Below are 18963 nucleotides of genomic sequence, written 5' to 3' on the forward strand. Positions count from 1 at the left end.
GCCTGACCTTGGGTCTTGTTCTGCCCATCAGTCTGTTTAACCCCTTCTGCTCTGATCTATCTTCCTGATATTCTGACTTCAGAACTTTACTTGACAACATCTTTGCCTTTTCCTTCTATTTATACACTTAGGCCGGGGTCACACTAGACCGTAATACGGACGAGTGCTATGCGATAAAAAAATCGCATAGCACTCGGCCCAATGTGCAGCTCCCATCATCCGATATTTTCTCCGCCGTATTCAGGATCCGAGTAAAATCGCAGCATGCTGCGATTGTCAGCGTATCTCGGCCGAGACTCGCCAATGCAAGTCTATGGGTGCGAGAAAAAATCGGATTACACACGGACCATGCGTGTGGATTGCGAGAAATACGCACCGGTGTTAGAGAAAAGCCGGTAATTCATTTCTCCTTCCCAAACCCGACATGATAGGAGACATGGTTTACATACAGTAAACGATCTCATATCCCTTTTTTTTTTGGCATATTCCACACTACTAATGTTAGTAGTGTGTATGTGCAAAATTTTGGCGCTGTAGCTTGTAAAATAAAGGGTTAAATTGCGGAAAAAAATGGCGTGGGCTCCCGCGCAATTTTCTCCGCCAGAGTGGTAAAGCCAGTGACTGAGGGCGGATGTTAATAGCCTAGAGAGGGTCTATGGTTATTGGCCCCCCCTGGCTACAAACATCTGCCCCCAGACACCCCAGAAAAGGCACATCTGGAAGATGCGCCTATTCTGGCACTTGGCCACTCTCTTCCCACTCCCGTGTAGCGGTGGGATATGGGGTAATGAAGGGTTAATGTCACCTTGCTATTGTAAGGTGACATTAAGCCAGATTAATAATGGAGAGGCGTCAATTATGACACCTATCCATTATTAATCCAATAGTACGAAATGGTTAAAAAAACACACACATTATTACAAAGTACTTTAATGTAATAAAGACACAGGGTGTTGTAATATTTTATTAGACTCTTAATCCACCTGAAGACCCTTGTCACCTGAAACAAAGTTTAAAAAAAACAAACAACAATATTCCATACCTTCCGTCGTTCTGTCCCACGTTGTAAATCCATCTGAAAGGGTTAACTAATTTTACAAGCAAAAGCCTGTTAACGCAGCCGCTTCTGCCTGTAAAAACCCGGGGAATGAATGGGAAGCAGGGTGACCTGTAGTTACCTTGAGTCGCGGTGAGGCGCCCCCTGCTGGATGTCCTCATATGAACTCGAGTGCAGAATTAAATATAAATACAGTATATATGTCTAAATGACATATATATATATATATATATATATATATATATATATATATATATATATATATATATATATATATATATATATATATATATATATACACACATACTGTATACACTCACCGGCCACTTTATTAGGTACACCATGCTAGTAACGGGTTGGACCCCCTTTTGCCTTCAGAACTGCCTCAATTCTTCGTGGCATAGATTCAACAAGGTGCTGGAAGCATTCCTCAGAGATTTTGGTCCATATTGACATGATGGCATCACACAGTTGCCGCAGATTTGTCGGCTGCACATCCCAAAGATGCTCCATACAAGGCAGGATGGATCCATGCTTTCATGTTGTTTACGCCAAATTCTGACCCTACCATCCAAATGTCGCAGCAGAAATCGAGACTCATCAGACCAAGCAACGTTTTTCCAATCTTCTACTGTCCAATTTCGATGAGCTTGTACAAATTGTAGCCTCCGTTTCCTGTTCTTAGCTGAAAGGAGTGGTACCCGGTGTGGTCTTCTGCTGCTGTAGCCCATCTGCCTCAAAGTTCGACGCACTGTGCGTTCAGAGATGCTCTTAGGCCTACCTTGGTTGTAACGGGTGGCGATTTGAGTCACTGTTGCCTTTCTATCAGCTCGAACCAGTCTGCCCATTCTCCTCTGACCTCTGGCATCAACAAGGCATTTCCGCCCACAGAACTGCCGCTCACTGGATTTTTTTTCTTTTTCGGACCATTCTCTGTAAACCCTAGAGATGGTTGTGCGTGAAAATCCCAGTAGATCAGCAGTTTCTGAAATACTCAGACCAGCCCTTCTGGCACCAACAACCATGCCACGTTCAAAGGCACTCAAATCACCTTTCTTCCCCATACTGATGCTCGGTTTGAACTGCAGGAGATTGTCTTGACCATGTCTACATGCCTAAATGCACTGAGTTGCCGCCATGTGATTGGCTGATTAGAAATTAAGTGTTAACAAGAAGTTGGACAGGTGTACCTAATAAAGTGGCCGGTGAGTGTATATGTTTTAACGAACATTTGAGCACATAAATCCATTAGATGTCGGTTTTGCAAGCCTGCGAGAAAATATCGCAGTACGGATGCCATACGGATGTCACACGGATAATTTGATGCGAGGAAATCGCATCCTCGCACTGCACACGGATCAGTTTTGGCAACATTTGGGCGATTCTCGTCTGTGTAAAACAGACCGTATTTTTATACGTTGTGTGTGTCCCCGGCCTTAGTAGGAGAAGAGGATCATCACCGCGCTGCCACAAGAAGAATTCCAGGAATAGTAAAAGTTCAACGTGGTTTATTCAACGCGTTTCAGGGTTCAGACGACCCCTTTGTCAGGACATACCACTTACAATATCATTGATATTGTAAGTCTTATGTCCTGAAAAGGGGTCGTCTGAACCCTGAAACGCGTTGATAAACCACGTTGAACTTTTGCTATTCCTGGAATTCTTTTTGGGGCAGCACGGTGATGATCCCCTTCTCCTACAAAGTGTATACTTCTACCAGGTCCGGCACTGCCCTGTGGATCTGCAGCAGCCTCCAATATTATATGTCTTTTTATCATCCTCACCAGGTGAGTAGTTCTCTTGGTGGGTGCACCCTATGCAACGCGAGATAAGACCCTATTGCTCTTTTGTGTCTCCTTTTTCTATCTTCCTTCTCTTTATGACATATCTTCCTGGCTTCTGACATTGAACTCCTTGACTATCCCGTCTCACGACATACAAAGAAAGATATCAATAATCACGGAATAAATATAGAGAGATCAGCAATATCATACAGAGAAACTGACATCAGTTCGGTCTGTATGTAAAAAGTAATACAAAAAACATTCTCTGCTGTCGCCCTTTCTCCGCAGTTGCCCAATTAGCGGCTTAGGGAGGCCTCTCTAATTTTTTTGCACTGTGCCACATGCTACTGTATCTCTGACAGAGAGGGTCTTGAAGAGTGGGCTGCTGGTGTAAAAGTTATCTAGGTAGAGGTGATAACTAGTGATAAGCGAATGTACCCGTTACTCGAGATTTCCCGAGCACGCTCGGGTGTCCTCAGAGTATTTTTTAGTGTTCAGAAATTTAGTTTTTCCTGCCGCAGCTGAATGATTTATATCTGTTAGCCAGCATAAGTACATGTGGGGGTTGCTTAGCAACCAGGCAACCCCCACATGTACTTATGCTGGCTAACAGATATAAATCATTCAGCTGCAGCATTAAAAACTAAATTTCCGAGCACTAAAAAATACTCGGCGGACACCTGAACGTGCTCGGGAAATCTCGAGTAACGAGTATATTCGCTCATCACTAGTGATAACTCCTTTTCAGCAGTGGGATCAGTGATTCCTACAAAATTTTCACTCGCCCCTAGGACAGCGAGCATTGCATTGCATTCCGGGGGTGGTCAGTGCGGATGTCTTTCCCTTCAAAAACCCTAAACCTGTGGCTGTACCCTGAGGTACTCTCGCACAGTTTGTACAGTTTAATTTCATACCTAGCCCTGTTACTGCGTACATATTGTCAGAATTTTAGCCTCCCTTTGAAATTATTAATCTATAGAAATGTCCCTATGGGGGTTGTGTGCATTATCACTATAACGCAAACATTTTTGGATCTCTTCAAATCTTTTCCTGGTCATGGCCATACAAAATACCGGTGTGCTTTAGAGTATATCAGCACTCTAGTATTGCCGAAGCTCTGGTTTTCTGACTATGACCATATGCAGCATAATGCCCCAAAATTTCAATTTCTGCAGCATTTACAGTGGTCCATCTGAAGTATGACGACATGGTATTTTTGGTGAAAAATTGATGGGCGTACAAATTTGTCTGGGTCTCCATAAAATGTATTATTTCCTCACTGAAAGAAAAATGTGAAAAAGTCCACTTTATTGAGGCCTGTAGTGTCAAATTGGATTCCTGGGTTGCCCATGAAGTCTGGAACAACAGGCTGATAATTTTTGGGGGGTGAAATTCATATCGGATCGATTGGTGTAGGGATTGCCTCGGTCAAAGGGCGCCTTGCTAGGGGTCCTTCTGTAGGGGGGAGGCTGGGACAATGACGACTTTGTGGCAGCAAAGGGTTGTTAGGATGTTGTGTGAAGATTTATCTATTAATGCTATTATTGTGATAAAAGTAATGTTATGTTTTATTCCTATGGCCAATGTTCTGTGTTCGGTTTTCCTACAGGCTATGCCTAAGGCCATCCCTGGGAATGCAGGAGGTCTGTCCACTAGGGGAACCATACAGAAGATAGAGATACAGTCTGCACTACACTAGAGATTAGCCCACAGTTTAGGAGGGTTAGGTCTGGTTTTATAGAAAATGATCCAGGATTACAGTCAGATAGTCAGAGTCTAAGACTCAGTAAGTGCAAGTCATGGGTGGAGTGAAGAGTAAGACTAAACATAGCAGAGTGTTAGGAGGTTCTAGTGCAACGAAGGTGCAGCAGAAGAGAACGAGTTCGGTCAGTGCAAGTTTCCTAAAAGAATGAGAGCACATCTCCAGCCACGTCAAGATGGTGCGACAGTTTTGGACCTAAGGTCCAGAAAAGGTATAGCGATTCTTGCCTCTGTCTCCCTGATGAAGAATTTGTCAACTGGATCGCGGAGTGGGGTAAAGATGGGCTTCAGGACAGGATCGGGACAAGGACTGATGGAGCACAAAGCCAAGGGAACATCACTAAAAAAGAGGCTGTCTTAATCTGTATGCTGCATCAATGTGTAAATGAATTTCACAGTTAAGTTGGACTGTTAACCCAGACCCACGGTCTTCTGTTTTGTTATCTATTCCCATTGACAGGAAGGTAACAAGAGCTCCAGAAACAAAAGTGAGTAAGGAACGTACTCCACCACACAACACACTCCACCCAGACTTCTGTTTAGAAAAGGGGTTTTGGGCAACCAGAAGTCAGTTATGACCCACAGCACACAGGCCTTGTACCCCCTTTCACCTCCTCACTAGATGAGGATGAAGAAGAGTTCTACAGGAATGTGGTTATCACTGCTTGAAAGCGTGTCGTAAGCAAGAAAGGTGTATGCCTCCTCTTCTTAATAGCGTCTTCTTTAAGAATGGGTCATATTTATTTTATTCTTTAAAACACTGGAAATGTGTAAGTGGTGCTTTTACATGTGTTTTGTGTGGGGATTGTGTAAAGGGTATTAGAGAAAAAAAGAGAAATAAAAAGTAAAACATGCATAATTTTTATACTGATTGCTGGTCTCATACACTGCAGTACTTGTGAGATTCAGCTTTCAGAGGCCACAGTACAGTGGGGTCATCACATGACATCAGAGTAGCATGGCAACCATTGGGAACCGCGATTCTCATTTCGAGGGTCCAAAAGTTACTAAGGGACTCTTGTGACCCCCTTGCAATCAATTTATTATTGATGTTGTGACTGATAATGGTATTTAAGGGGTTTATCGGCCTCAATTGTATCCAAAACCAGCCGGGGCCGACACTGCAGGGTCTCAGCTGTCATGAACAGCTGCCACCAGTGGGAATTTGAGCCGCGGGGCAGCGCTGTACTCTTATTCCTCAGTGCCGTTATAAGGCATAACAGTGGTTGTTAAGGGGTAATATAAAAACTTTCGTATTGTTTATATTGTGTCCTGGACCACAGTAATGTTTGGCCACCGGTAAGGCTAAGCTCACATTAGCATTCGTGGGCTTTGCGGAGGGCTGCGTACTTCCTCCGTTAAGCTCCACCTACTTCCGCATAATTATGCATGCATCCCTATCTTTAAAACTGGGTACGCAGGACTTGCGGATGTACTGTATGCCGATGCGTTGTCTTGATGCGACCGCCAACCGCAAGGGAACGCAGCAACTTGCGTTTTGTGCGGATGGCGGGGGCGTCAAAACGGCGCATCTGCATACATCCGCATGTCCTGCGTACCCAATGTTAAAGATAGGTATGCAAGACGCATGCAGAAGTATGAGCGAATTAGATGGAGCTTAATGGAGGAAGTACGCAGCCCTCTGCAAAGTCCCCAAACGCTAATGTGAACTTAGCCTAAAGGGGGTTTTTGTCTGTAATCGTGTGGCAATGACATCCCATCCTCGCTCTAGTTGCTGTCCTGTTTCTCCAACACAGAGACCCCCAATAGGACATATAGTGCATATAATTAAGTACACCCCATTGGGTGAGGAACATGTGAATGTCCCAGGAATATTATACTCCTGCTGTGTGTTGGGGATCTGTATCTTGTCTGTGGTCATTACACGAGTGCAGGTTTTACAGCTCTTCACAGTAATACAAACATGTGATCATCAGAGTCCCAGTGCTCCCCCCATAACGGAGTCCTGTCCCTCTGTATAACACAGTCCCTGCTCCCCCACCATACCTCCCAACCGTCCCGAATCCCGCGGGACTGTCCTGATTTTGACAGTCAGCCCCGGGATCCCGGGCGGGACATTAGTTGTCCCGCACTACGTGCCTAGGGCGGGGACAATGCAGGGGGCGGCACCTGAGTAACTTAGGTTTGAGGCTGTTTTTTTTTGTTTTTTTTATAAAAGCTGAGTCACCTCCCGAGTGACCCCGCCCCCTGTGCGGCGCTGCGCTGCCACGCTGAGGCAGAGAGCCAGCAGCAATCAAGATGAAAGGTCAGCGACTCACTACCTCCTGTGTGTGCACGGAGCTCCGGCTTCTCCTGCTCTTATCTGGTATCCCGGCAGAGAAGGAGAGACGGGGGAGGTGCCGGGACAGTGCAGAGCTGTGAGCAGGAGAAACTGAAGAGCTGCACATGGACAGATCAGCCGCCCCTGCACCACAGAGGAGATTGTGTGTGTGTGTGTGTGTGTGATGCTGCATGTGTGTGTGTGTGTGTGTGTGATGCTGCATGTGTGTGTGTGTGATGCTGCATGTGTGTGTGTGTGAGATGCTGCATGTGTGTGTGTGAGATGCTGCATGTGTGTATGAGGTATCTGGTGTGTGTGATGGCTGCGTGTGTGTGTGATGGCTGCGTGTGTGTGTGATGGCTGCGTGTGTGTGATGGCTGCGTGTGTGATGCATTTGTGTCAAAGCTGCATGTGTTTGTGAGCTGCGTTTGTGATGCTGCGTGTGTATGTGTGATACTGCGTGTGTGTGTGATGCTGCGTGTGTGTGAGCTGCATGTCTGTGAGCTGCGTGCGTGTGTGAGCTGTGTGTGTGCTGCGTGTGTGTGAGCCGTGTGTGTGAGCTGTGTGCGTGTGTGTGAGTTGCGTGCCTGTGTGTGAGCTGCATGCCTGTATGTTATTATACAGTATGGAGAACTGTGGCCATTATACAGTATGGAGCATCATGTGCAGTCATTATACAGTATGGAGCATCATGTGTGGCCATTATACAGTATGGAGCATCATGTGCAGTCATTATACAGTATGGAGCATCATGTGTGGCCATTATACAGTATGGAGCATCATGTTCAGTCATTATACAGTATGGAGCATCATGTGCAGTCATTATACAGTATGGAGCATCATGTGTGGCCATTATACAGTATGGAGCATCATGTGCAGTCATTATACAGTATGGAGCATCATGTGTGGCCATTATACAGTATGGAGCATCATGTTCAGTCATTATACAGTATGGAGCATCATGTGCGGCCATTATACAGTATGGAGCATCATGTGTGGCCATTATACAGTATGGAGCACTGTGTGGCCATTATACAGTATGGAGCACTGTGTGGCCATTATACAGTATGGAGCACTGTGTGGCCATTATACAGTATGGAGCACTGTGTGGCCATTATACAGTATGGAGCACTGTGTGGCCATTATACAGTATGGAGCACTGTGTGGCCATTATACAGTATGGAGCACTGTGTGGCCATTATACAGTATGGAGTACTGTGTGGCCATTATACAGTATGGAACACTGTGTGGCCATTATACAGTATGGAGCACTGTGTGGCCATTATACAGTATGGAACACTGTATGGCCATTATACAGTATGGAGCATCATGTGCGGCCATTATACAGTATGCAGCATCATGTGCGGTCATTATACAGTATGGAGCGTCATGTGTGTTCATTATACAGTATGGAGCGTCATGTGTGGCCATTATACAGTATGGGGCACTGTGTGGCCATTTTTTTTGTTTATAATTATTGTATATGAAACAGTGTGATCGGCAGTGCTAAATGGGTGTGGTTGGGACGTGGATATGGGTGTGACTAATTATGAATGGGTGTGGTCAGAGGCGCGGCCTAAAATTTGCCATGGCGCGCACTTTGTCCCTCTTTCCCGTCTTCAAAAGTTGGGAGGTATGCATTACTGCTCACCAGGGCAGACTTCTCCTCCACCTCTTACATGTGGAGCCGGCTGTACCCTAATGTGCAGAGTCCCGGTGCCCCCCAGGACTGAGTCCTGTCCCCTCTATCACACAGTCCCTGCTCCCCCATTACCGCTCACCAGTGCAGACTTCTCCCCTCAGCTCTTACATGTGGAGCCGGCTGTACCCTAATGTGCAGAGTCCCGGTGCCCCCCAGGACTGAGTCCTGTCCCCTCTATCACACAGTCCCTGCTCCCCCATTACCGCTCACCAGTGCAGACTTCTCCCTTCAGCTCTTACATGTGGAGCCAGCTGTACCCTAATGTGCAGAGTCCCGGTGCCCCCCAGGACTGAGTCCTGTCCCCTCTATCACACAGTCCCTGCTCCCCCATTACTGCTCACCAGTGCAGACTTCTCCCTTCAGCTCTTACATGTGGAGCCGGCTGTACCCTAATGTGCAGAGTCCCGGTGCCCCCCAGGACTGAGTCCTGTCCCCTCTATCACACAGTCCCTGCTCCCCCATTACCGCTCACCAGTGCAGACTTCTCCCTTCAGCTCTTACATGTGGCGCCGGCTGTACCCTAATGTGCAGAGTCCCGGTGCCCCCCAGGACTGAGTCCTGTCCCCTCTATCCCACAGTCCCTGCTCCCCCATTACCCCTCACCAGTGCAGACTTCTCCCCCAGCTCTTACATGTGGAGCCAGCTGTACCCTAATGTGCAGAGTCCCGGTGCCCCCCCCAGGACTGAGTCCTGTCCCCTCTATCACACAGTCCCTGCTCCCCCATTACCGCTCACCAGTGCAGACTTCTCCCTTCAGCTCTTACATGTGGCGCCGGCTGTACCCTAATGTGCAGAGTCCCGGTGCCCCCCAGGACTGAGTCCTGTCCCCTCTATCACACAGTCCCTGCTCCCCCATTACCGCTCACCAGTGCAGACTTCTCCCTTCAGCTCTTACATGTGGCGCCGGCTGTACCCTAATGTGCAGAGTCCCGGTGCCCCCCAGGACTGAGTCCTGTCCCCCCTATCACACAGTCCCTGCTCCCCATTACCGCTCACCAGTGCAGACTTCTCCCCTCAGCTCTTACATGTGGAGCCGGCTGTACCCTAATGTGCAGAGTCCCGGTGCCCCCCAGGACTGAGTCCTGTCCCCTCTATCACACAGTCCCTGCTCCCCCATTACCGCTCACCAGTGCAGACTTCTCCCTTCAGCTCTTACATGTCGCAGCTTCCTACACAGAAAACCCTTCACTTCCAATCCCCACCCTGCTCCTCCCCCCATGTGACTGATCACATGACTGTGACATCATCACAGGTCCTGGAAGCAGAACTCAAAGGGTTACACAATGGTAGTGACTAGATCTGAGGTGATTTTTTGAGGACCTCATTTTACCATCGGTTCAGTGCTGAGGTGATACAGTAGATCGGATCAAAAAATCCTCTCAGCTGTAGACTGCTCTGCACTGAAGTGACTACAATAGAGTGGCTATGGTGAGCTCCTCATACAGACTCCATTGTAGTCGCCTCTGTCTTTTTTATGGAATTGCTGCAGTTTATAATGGCGCAGACATCACACATCAGACAGGAAGGTTCTTTACACTATTATATATTTTTTGTATTTAGGCAATATTATTTTATTTCTGATTTATAAAACTTACATTTTTAGTGTCGATTTTTATAATATAAATAATTACGCTCAGCGCTGATTGTTTAGTGTCAACAGAATGTGACTTTTCCCGTCTGTCTCCGTCCACAGCCGCGATATTGTGAGAAGTGGGCGGAGCTTCACGGGGAGAAAGAGAGCAACCGACCGTCATCATAACACAGCTCTACAAAAAAATATTTTTGTAATCATCGCAGGTGACTTTGTACTTTTCTGAATCATCTTTTTGTCCTGATTGTGTATATAGTTTTTCTATAGCAGGTATAGTTTCCGTGGAGCAGCATCATTATTATAAGGTATAGGAAATATACAGGTGACATTAAGAAAACAGTAATCTACATATCAGAAAAAAATGCTTCACCTTACAAAACAGGTTTCTTTTTAACCAAAATAATTTCACATGCAAAATATAACCAAAATACAAGCAGAAATTAAAAGTGCTTGACATTAGACTGTCGTTCATACGATTTTTCAGGGTTGTCCCTACATAACATCCAACAGTAATCTGCCATCATTGAGTCATTCCAAAAAACCCTGGTAGCGGTGTTCCATTACTTTAATGTCCTGGAGAAACCGCTCGCCTTGTTCATCGCTTACATCCCCAAGATTTTGAGGGAAGAAATATAAATGTGAATGCAAAAAGTGAATTTTCAGAGATATGTGACATCCAAGACACTGGTGTGCATTTAGCAGTTCCTCAACACCTTTTACATATTCTGGAGATTTTTGTTTTCCTAAGAAGTTTTCACAGATCCACTTGAAGCTTTTCCAAGATCTCAATTCCATATCATTTAGAGTTCCTTCAAACACATCATCTCTTATACGATCTCTAATTTTAGATCCAACAAATACCCCTTCCTTCAGTTTTGCTGGTGAAATGCTGGAGAATTTCTGTGAAATGTACTGGAACCCTTTGAATTTGTCTTTGCCATGGCTTTCACAAAGTTTTTAATCAATCCCAACTTTATATGTAGTGGTGGAAGAAAGATTTTTGTTGGAGCAACTAAAGGATTATGCTAAACCTTGTCTCTACCTGGAGCATAGATGATTCTCTGTCCCCAATCTCGATGAACATAATGTTCTACTTTACTTCTACTGTCCCATAAAAACAAGAAGCAACAATATTTTGTGAAACCTCCTTGCATTCCCATTAGCAGACCAATCACTTTCAAATCTCCACAGTTATTCCATTGATGATGCTTATATTGTATAGCATCCAAAACAACTGACAGATTTTCATAACTTTCCTTTAGATGACATGAGTGAGCAATAGGGATTGATGGTTTCATATTTCCATTGTGAAGCAACACTGCTTTCAAACTTCTCTGGGATGAGTCAATAAACAATCGCCAATCTGCAACAAAATACTCTTGATTCAGTTCTTCAAAGAGGCCGTTCACATTGTTACAGTACACCATTGGTCCATCAACTGTGAAAAATTGTGTTAAAGTGTTACTTCTGTTTCGGTAATAACACACTTTGACATCATCATGAAGAAGATTCTTCTTTTTCAACCTAGATGCAAGAAGTTCAGCTTTATCTTTTGACAATGAAAGGTCTCTGATGAGATCATTTAATTCAGGTTGAGTAAAGCATTCTGACTAGTGATGAGCGAGTGTACTCGTTGCTCGGATTTTCCTGAGCACGCTCGGGTGGTCTCCGAGTATTTGTAACTGCTCTGAGATTTAGTTTTCATGCTTGATTGCATGTGGGATTCCCCAGCAACCCCCACATGTACTCAGCCTGGCTAGTAGCTGTAAATCATTCAGCTGCGGCAATGAAAATTAAATCTCCGAACACTAACAAATACTCGCAGACCACCCGAGCGTGCTCGGGAAAACCCGAGCAACAAGTACACTCGCTCATCACTAATTCTGACTGCTCGGCTTCTCCATCAGGTACATACTCATCTTGACTTGAGGTCTCCATGTCTTCGCCAGTAGCTTCAGCTCCATAGTCTTCATATTCTACTTCATTTTCATCCAATCCAGACAACAGTGGTACAGGAACTGACAAGGTACCATCATGTGGAACTGGCCTAATCGCAGATTCAAGTTCAGCGTAATTAATCTTATGTTTATTCTTTGTAGAAAAACCCTTCAGCTTGACAAAACAAAAGTAGCAGTCATCACTATGATTTTTGGGTTCTCTTCAAATCATGGGGACAGCAAATGGCATAGCCACTTTCCTCATATTCAACCAGTCACGATGACCATTTGAACAACTTGAGCATATCACATGAGGGGCCCAGCTTTTGTCTTAATCACCAAGTGGACACTTAAAAGTACATCTGTAACATCTTTTTAATATCATGAGTGATTGAACATACTTGGCCTTTTGGTGTAAAAGAACTACACACATAGCAGAATCTGTTTGGATGATTGATACACTGTTGAGGCATTTTCCTCCTTTACATCAGATTAAAGGGAACCTGTCACCTGAATTTGGCGGGACAGGTTTGCGATCATATGGGCTGGGTTTTCGGGTGTTTGATTCACCCTTTCCTTACCCGCTGGCTGAATGCTGGCCGCAATATTGGATTGAAGTTCATGCTGTGTCCTCCGTAGTACACGCCTGCGCAAGGCAATTTGCAGGCTCATCCCTATATTATTTCATTAATGTTTAGTAGCCATTCTTCTTTTGGTTCTCTTTAGGCAGGTATCCAGCAGTTACTAATGATGTGTGCCTGGGGGAGCCCTGGTTTGTCCTATGACCGGGGATAGTTCTACTGTTGTTGTTTTCCCCTTGCATGGTTTTGGTGTTGGGCTGCGTCTCCCTGAGAATCTTTTCTGTGGCTGCGGTGCTCCTCTTGATATTAACCTTGTGGGCCTGATATTTTCCACAAGGTCAGCCACAGACCAGGAGGACCTATTCCTTGGAAATATGGTACTTTACTTTCTAATATTACATGTTTTTTCTTTTTATGTTCTTTGTTGCCTTTGTCTTACCCCCTACCTATTGTTTCCTTCCCTTCCATTCACCCGATTGCAACCACCGGAACTACAAATGCTCTGGAGGAGAGAGTCCATTACTATATCCCGAGGGAGGTGGGAAAGGTGTTAGCTCCTGGAGGTCATATGCATGTGAGTAAACAAAAAAATTCAAAATTTCATGTGTAATATCATTAAATGCAAAGAGACTTAACATCCCTAGAAAAAGGAAGCTTACCTTTCGGGAGCTGAAGTCCCAAAATGCCGATATTGACATCCTTCAAGAGACAAATTGCGATAAAACAAGCTTTTTTGGGTTTGCTTTCAACTCCTTTCCTGTGCTGCTTTCTCTAATAATAATAGAGGGGGGAGAGGCCATCTTAATTTCATCAGGTTGTTCCTTACAAATGAACAAATCACACATCGATATGTCATTTTGGAGGCTTCTTTGAGGGGCAGGCCCACCATTCTGTGTAATTTATATGCTCCAAATTCAGGTCAGATCAAATTTCTGAGAAAGGTTTTTTCCTTGATTCAAAAACTTTTACCAGCAGCTTTGCTGGTGGGTGGCGATTGATTTTAATATCCCTTTCTCAGAACAGTGTGATAGACTCTCTATAAATAATAAATCTTCATCACAAACCTGTTTAGACTGGTGATAGACTTTTGAAAAATAATTAAGACTAACTCCCAATTTGAGAATAGACCATGCTAGAGACAGGACCTTTTCCTTTTATTCTCCCCCTCATCACACCCATTCTAGAATTGATTATTTTTTGGCAAATATTCCGAACCATAGGATGATGGTGAAGGCTGAGATAGGTCACATTACATGGTCTGAACATGCCCCGATGGTGTTAGATCTTAAATCCACTCAACCGTTTTCCAGGGTGTGCCACTGGCGGTTGAATGAGTTTTTAATTAAAAAAAACAACAATTTGGAAGACTCTACTGAACCATCTCACTGACTTCTTCCACTTGAATGAGGGCTCGGTTTCTTCCCCTTCAGCCCTGTGGGAAGCTCATAAGGCTGTCTTGAGGGGGTACTGTATTAAGGAGAGTTCCAGATTAAAAAGAAATGCTAAAGCTGAATTTGATAAATTAACTTCTCAATTATCGAGAGAGGAGTGTAAGTTGCCGGCCTTGCACTCAGTGAGGACCTTAAATAAGATTGTGACGCTTAGAAATAAATTAAAAGACCTCTCATTGCGTAAAGTTGAAAAACTTCTTCTCAATACTAAACAAAAATATTACAAAAAAAGGAAACAAAGCTCACACTCTTCTGGCTAGATTATTGAAGGATAGAACCTTGAATTCTCATCCCCAGGCCTTGAGAGGTGCGGACAGCACGATTCATTATGACCCAACTGTAATCTCGGAATTATTCTATAATTTTTAGAGCAAGCTGTATAAGTTACAAAATACTTCCTCCATAATTAAGTCTGATAAAAAAATGATGCAATGTCTTAATTCTATCAAAATTAAACCTCCCAGTTCTCCCCTCTGAGGCCTTATCATCCCTCAATCAATGTGTGGCACAAGAGGAAGTGGTGGGCATCTTGAAGAACCTCCCCTTGGGTAAATCTCCAGGCCCAGATGGGCTGACGTATCTGTATTATAAAACCTTTGCGGAGGAGCTCTCTCCTTATGTGGTCAAACTCTTTAATTCATTTTCTGAGGGCTCTCCCATACTGGATACACTAGCACATTCTTATATGGTTCTTATCCTAAAATCTGGGAAGGATCCACTGGATTGCTCAAACTATCGTCTAATCGCGTTGTTAAATTTTGATTTAAAAATATTTACCCGCTTACTGGCTAATAGATTGAACTGCTAGCTGCCTCAACTTATCAATAAGGATCGAGTGGGTTTTGTCCCTAACCGGCAGGGGGGATGACAATAATAGAACAGCGATAGACCTAATCGATGTTGCTAATAAAAGTAAATTACAGTATCTTATATTAAGTTTAGATGCAGAAAAGGCATTTGATCACCTTAATTGGTCCTTCCCGTTTGAAACGTTGAAGGTTTTTGGTATTTTGGGCCCTTTTCTAACAGCCATTAGAGCATTGTACAGTTCCCCTTCAGCCTCTATTAAGCTTCCCTTTAACACTTCTCCCTCATTCAAAATATGAAATGGGAATCAACAGGGCTGCCCCTATTATACGTTTTATGTATAGAAACTCTGGTGGCAATGATTATGCAAAACCCAAACATACAATATCAGGGGTTGAGGTTCGGGACAATGTGTTTAAGATTTCCTTATTTGCGGATGATGTCATTCTAACCCTAACCAACCTTCATACAGCTCTGAAAAAAATGGCAGGTGTAGGCTGATGGGAGTAATAGTCCCACATGTGATCAAAGTATTACACACATGGACACTGATGTCTCCAGTACTGGTTATTCCAGGTTATTCAGGATGTGTGAAACGGGCCTTAAAAGGGATATCCAGGACTTTATGAAAAACAAAAAATTTGCCTAAGCACAAGCATTTAGGTTATTGCTCCTTACCTGCCTGTTGTGCACGGCGCTGTTCTTCTCTGACACAGAGCAGTCACATACTCTCCAGCCAGGGATTCAGCTGTCTTGCTGACATCCCGTTGACAGAGCAGAGGCTTCTTCTGCACTCGGCTCTGTAGACGGGGCAGGACTGCCAACGTCATTCTGATTGACAGCTGGATACCCACTGCATAATCGGAGGAGCTGGCCCACACATGGTTTGATGGTCTTCACAGCCCCCACACAGAGTAATGGCACCCATATATCACCACAGACAGTAATGATGGTCCTCACAGCCCTGCCCACACACAGGACGGTCTCCACAGGCAGTCACACCAGGTATGACTGTCCTTACAGTGCCCCTCATGGTATAATGGTTCTCATAGGCCCCTATACACAGAATAATCCCCCACGACATTATTATTATGGTCACCACAGCCCCCTATATAGTATGAGCCTCCACACACATAGCCACTTATATTCACTCACTGCCCCCCCCATATACCGATCAACAAAAAAAAACCTCAGCTTGTTCCCATTCTCCTAGTTCTTTGCGCCTGTCTTTCCTGCGTGCACGCACATTCTGCACTGCAGACACTTGTGCCGAATAGTGGGAGGAGCCAGCAGTTACCTTTTCCTCCAAGGGTTGCCTCCTCCACCATATATTGGGGCGTCGGTATTGTTGCTTCCTCCACCATATATTGGGACGCTGGTAGTTTCCTACTCCACCATATATTGGGACGCCATTAGGCTTGCCTCCTCCACCATATGTTGGAACATCAGTAGGGTTGCCTCCTCCACCATATATTGGGACGCTGGTAGGGTTGCCTCCTCCACCATATATTGGGTCGCCGGTAGGGTTGTCTCCTCCAACATACAGCTTTGGCAAAAATTAAGAGACCACTGCACAGTTTTATAAAAATCAGCTTCTCTACATGTCTGACAGCCATTCTATTCCAGCGTCAGTTGAATTCCAACCAGAGTACATCTCATTCTAATTAATTTGCTTCTGATTAGGTGATCACCTGAACCAAATCTTATTTAACGAAGGAAAGTATAAAAAACACTGCTGTGGTGTTCACAATCCTATTGCAATAGGACAAGCTGGATGGCAAAACAAGTGCTGGTAATATCCCAAAAGTAATGGGAATGAAAAAAGAACTTTTAACCATGCCAAAGGAGTTGAAAAGAAAAGTCTTGAGTGTTGTAAGTAGTTTATAGAATAAAAGAGCTATTTACATTTTACTCAAAAATATACCTATAAAGAGGAAAATCAGACAAACTGAAAATGTTGCAGTGGTCTCTTAATTTTTGCCAGCGCTGTATATTGGGTTGCCGGTAGGGTTGTGTCCTCCACCATATATTGGGACATTGGTAGGGTTGTGTCTTCCACCATATATTGGGACATTGGTAGGGTTGTCTCCTCCACCATATATTGGGTTGCCGGTAGGGTTGTCTTCTCCACTATCAAGTGCGTACATAGAAATCATGGGGCCACATAGCAATGTTATCCATATCTTGTATACTCATGTGATATGTTTTATTAAATAAAATTTGTAAATTATATTTTTTATAAATATTGGATCAGTGCTCCTTCTTTATTCTCTAGCAGTTTGTTTTCCAAATTTTGAGAGGATCCCTAGATATATTGAGGAATTCTATTGGTTTAATGGCCGCATAGCAAAAGTCTGAATGGCCCCCCTCCCCCAAAAAAAAAATTCACCGCCAGGGCCAGCTCACCGTCTTGCATCTCCAATCAGCCTCAGCTCCTCACGCTGCGCCTTCAACAGCCGGTAGCCACCTTTACATGTGCACCTACTTCCGGTCGGGCCCAGCATACACTGCTCTCTCTTGCTGGAAAGCTACGTCAGCCAGGAGGAGTGGCGTCCTTATGCAAATCAAGCCAGAGAGTTCAGCCGGGAGCAGTGCAGGTCTGGAAAGGAGGAGTTAGGAGGAGTCAGGTACAGAGTGACGGCAGCGCGCACATTTAATTAAAGGCACACGGCACAGCACAGCCAATGGATGGACACTGACAGCTTGGGGCCCCTGTGCAAGAAATGTGTATTGGCCCCCTCCTCTTATGGTAACAAAGCTACGTATATATAAATATATACAGTTATATGAAAAAGTTTGGGCACCCCTATTAATCTTAAGCTTAATGTTTTATAAAAATTGTTTTTTTACAACAGCTATTTCAGTTTCATATATCTAATAACTGTTGGACACAGTAATGTTTCTGCCTTGAAATGAGGTTTATTGTGCTAACAGAAAATGTGCAATCTGCATTCAAACAAAATTTGACAGGTGCATAAGTATGGGCACCCTTATCATTTTCTTGTTTAAAATACTCCTACCTACTTTTTACTGACTTACTAAAGCACTTTTTTTGGTTTTGTATCCTCATTGAGCTTTGAACTTCACAGCCAGGTGTATGCAATCATGAGAAAAGCTACTTAAAGTGGCCACTTGCAAGTTGTTCTCCTGTTTGAATCTCCTCTGAAAAGTGGTATCATGGGCTCCTCAAAACAACTGTCAAATGATCTGAAAACAAAGATTATTCAACATAGTTGTTCAGGGGAAGGATACAAAAAGCTGTCTCAGAGATTTAACCTGTCAATTTCCACTGTGAGGAACATAGTAAGGAAATGGAAGAACACAGGTACAGTTCTTGTTAAGGCCAGAAGTGGCAGGCCAAGAAAAACATCAGAAAGGCAGAGAAGAATGGTGAGATCAGTCAAGGACAATCCTCAGACCACCTCCATAGAGCTGCAGCATCAACTTGCTGCAGATGGTGTCACTGTGCATCGGTCAACTATACAACGCACTTTGCACAAGGAGAAGCTGTATGGGAGAGTGATGCGAAAGAAGCCTTTTCTGCAAGCACGCCACAAACAGAGTCGGCTGAGGTATGCAAAAGCACATTTGGAGAAGCCAATTTCTTTTTGGAAGAAGGTCCTGTGGACAGATGAAACCAAGATGAGTTGTTTGGTCATACAAAAAGGCGTTATGCATGGCGGCAAAAAAACACAGTGCGTTGTATAGTTGACCGAATAATAAAAATAACAAAAATACACTATGTAAGATACAGCACTGTACATAACAGCAGAGGAAGCTATATAATAAGTGATGGCACCATATATAACTAGGGAGGATGGTATGTAATAAGGGATGGTGTTATACATGATAAAAAAGGAAACTATGTAACTAAGGATGGTGTTATACATAATAAGTGAGTACACTATATACTAAGGGACTGTGTTAGACATAATAAGTGAGTATACTATATACTAAGGGACTGTGCTATACATAAAAAGTGACTACACTATATACTAAGGGATGGCGCTA

The 18963-nt window shown here is 44.2% G+C and overlaps 1 protein-coding gene across 2 annotated transcripts in view; it reads right to left on the reverse strand.

Annotated features, from left to right (window-relative positions):
* LOC143767225 (uncharacterized) overlaps positions 1-18963 on the reverse strand; it is a 385097-nt gene that overhangs the window by 45430 nt on the left and 320704 nt on the right. The window contains exons 1-2 of one of the 2 annotated variants that reach the window (XM_077255388.1): positions 9713-9783; positions 2842-2984 (exon numbers count right to left, since the gene is read on the reverse strand). The gene's annotated coding sequence lies outside the window, so the exon portion shown is untranslated. Of the gene's footprint in view, positions 1-2841; positions 2985-9712 lie in introns of those variants that run through there. The other variant, XM_077255387.1, reaches the window with a different exon arrangement.

The sequence above is a fragment of the Ranitomeya variabilis genome, chromosome 4, assembly GCF_051348905.1.
Source record: "Ranitomeya variabilis isolate aRanVar5 chromosome 4, aRanVar5.hap1, whole genome shotgun sequence".
In the NCBI taxonomy this organism is placed as follows: domain Eukaryota; kingdom Metazoa; phylum Chordata; class Amphibia; order Anura; family Dendrobatidae; genus Ranitomeya; species Ranitomeya variabilis.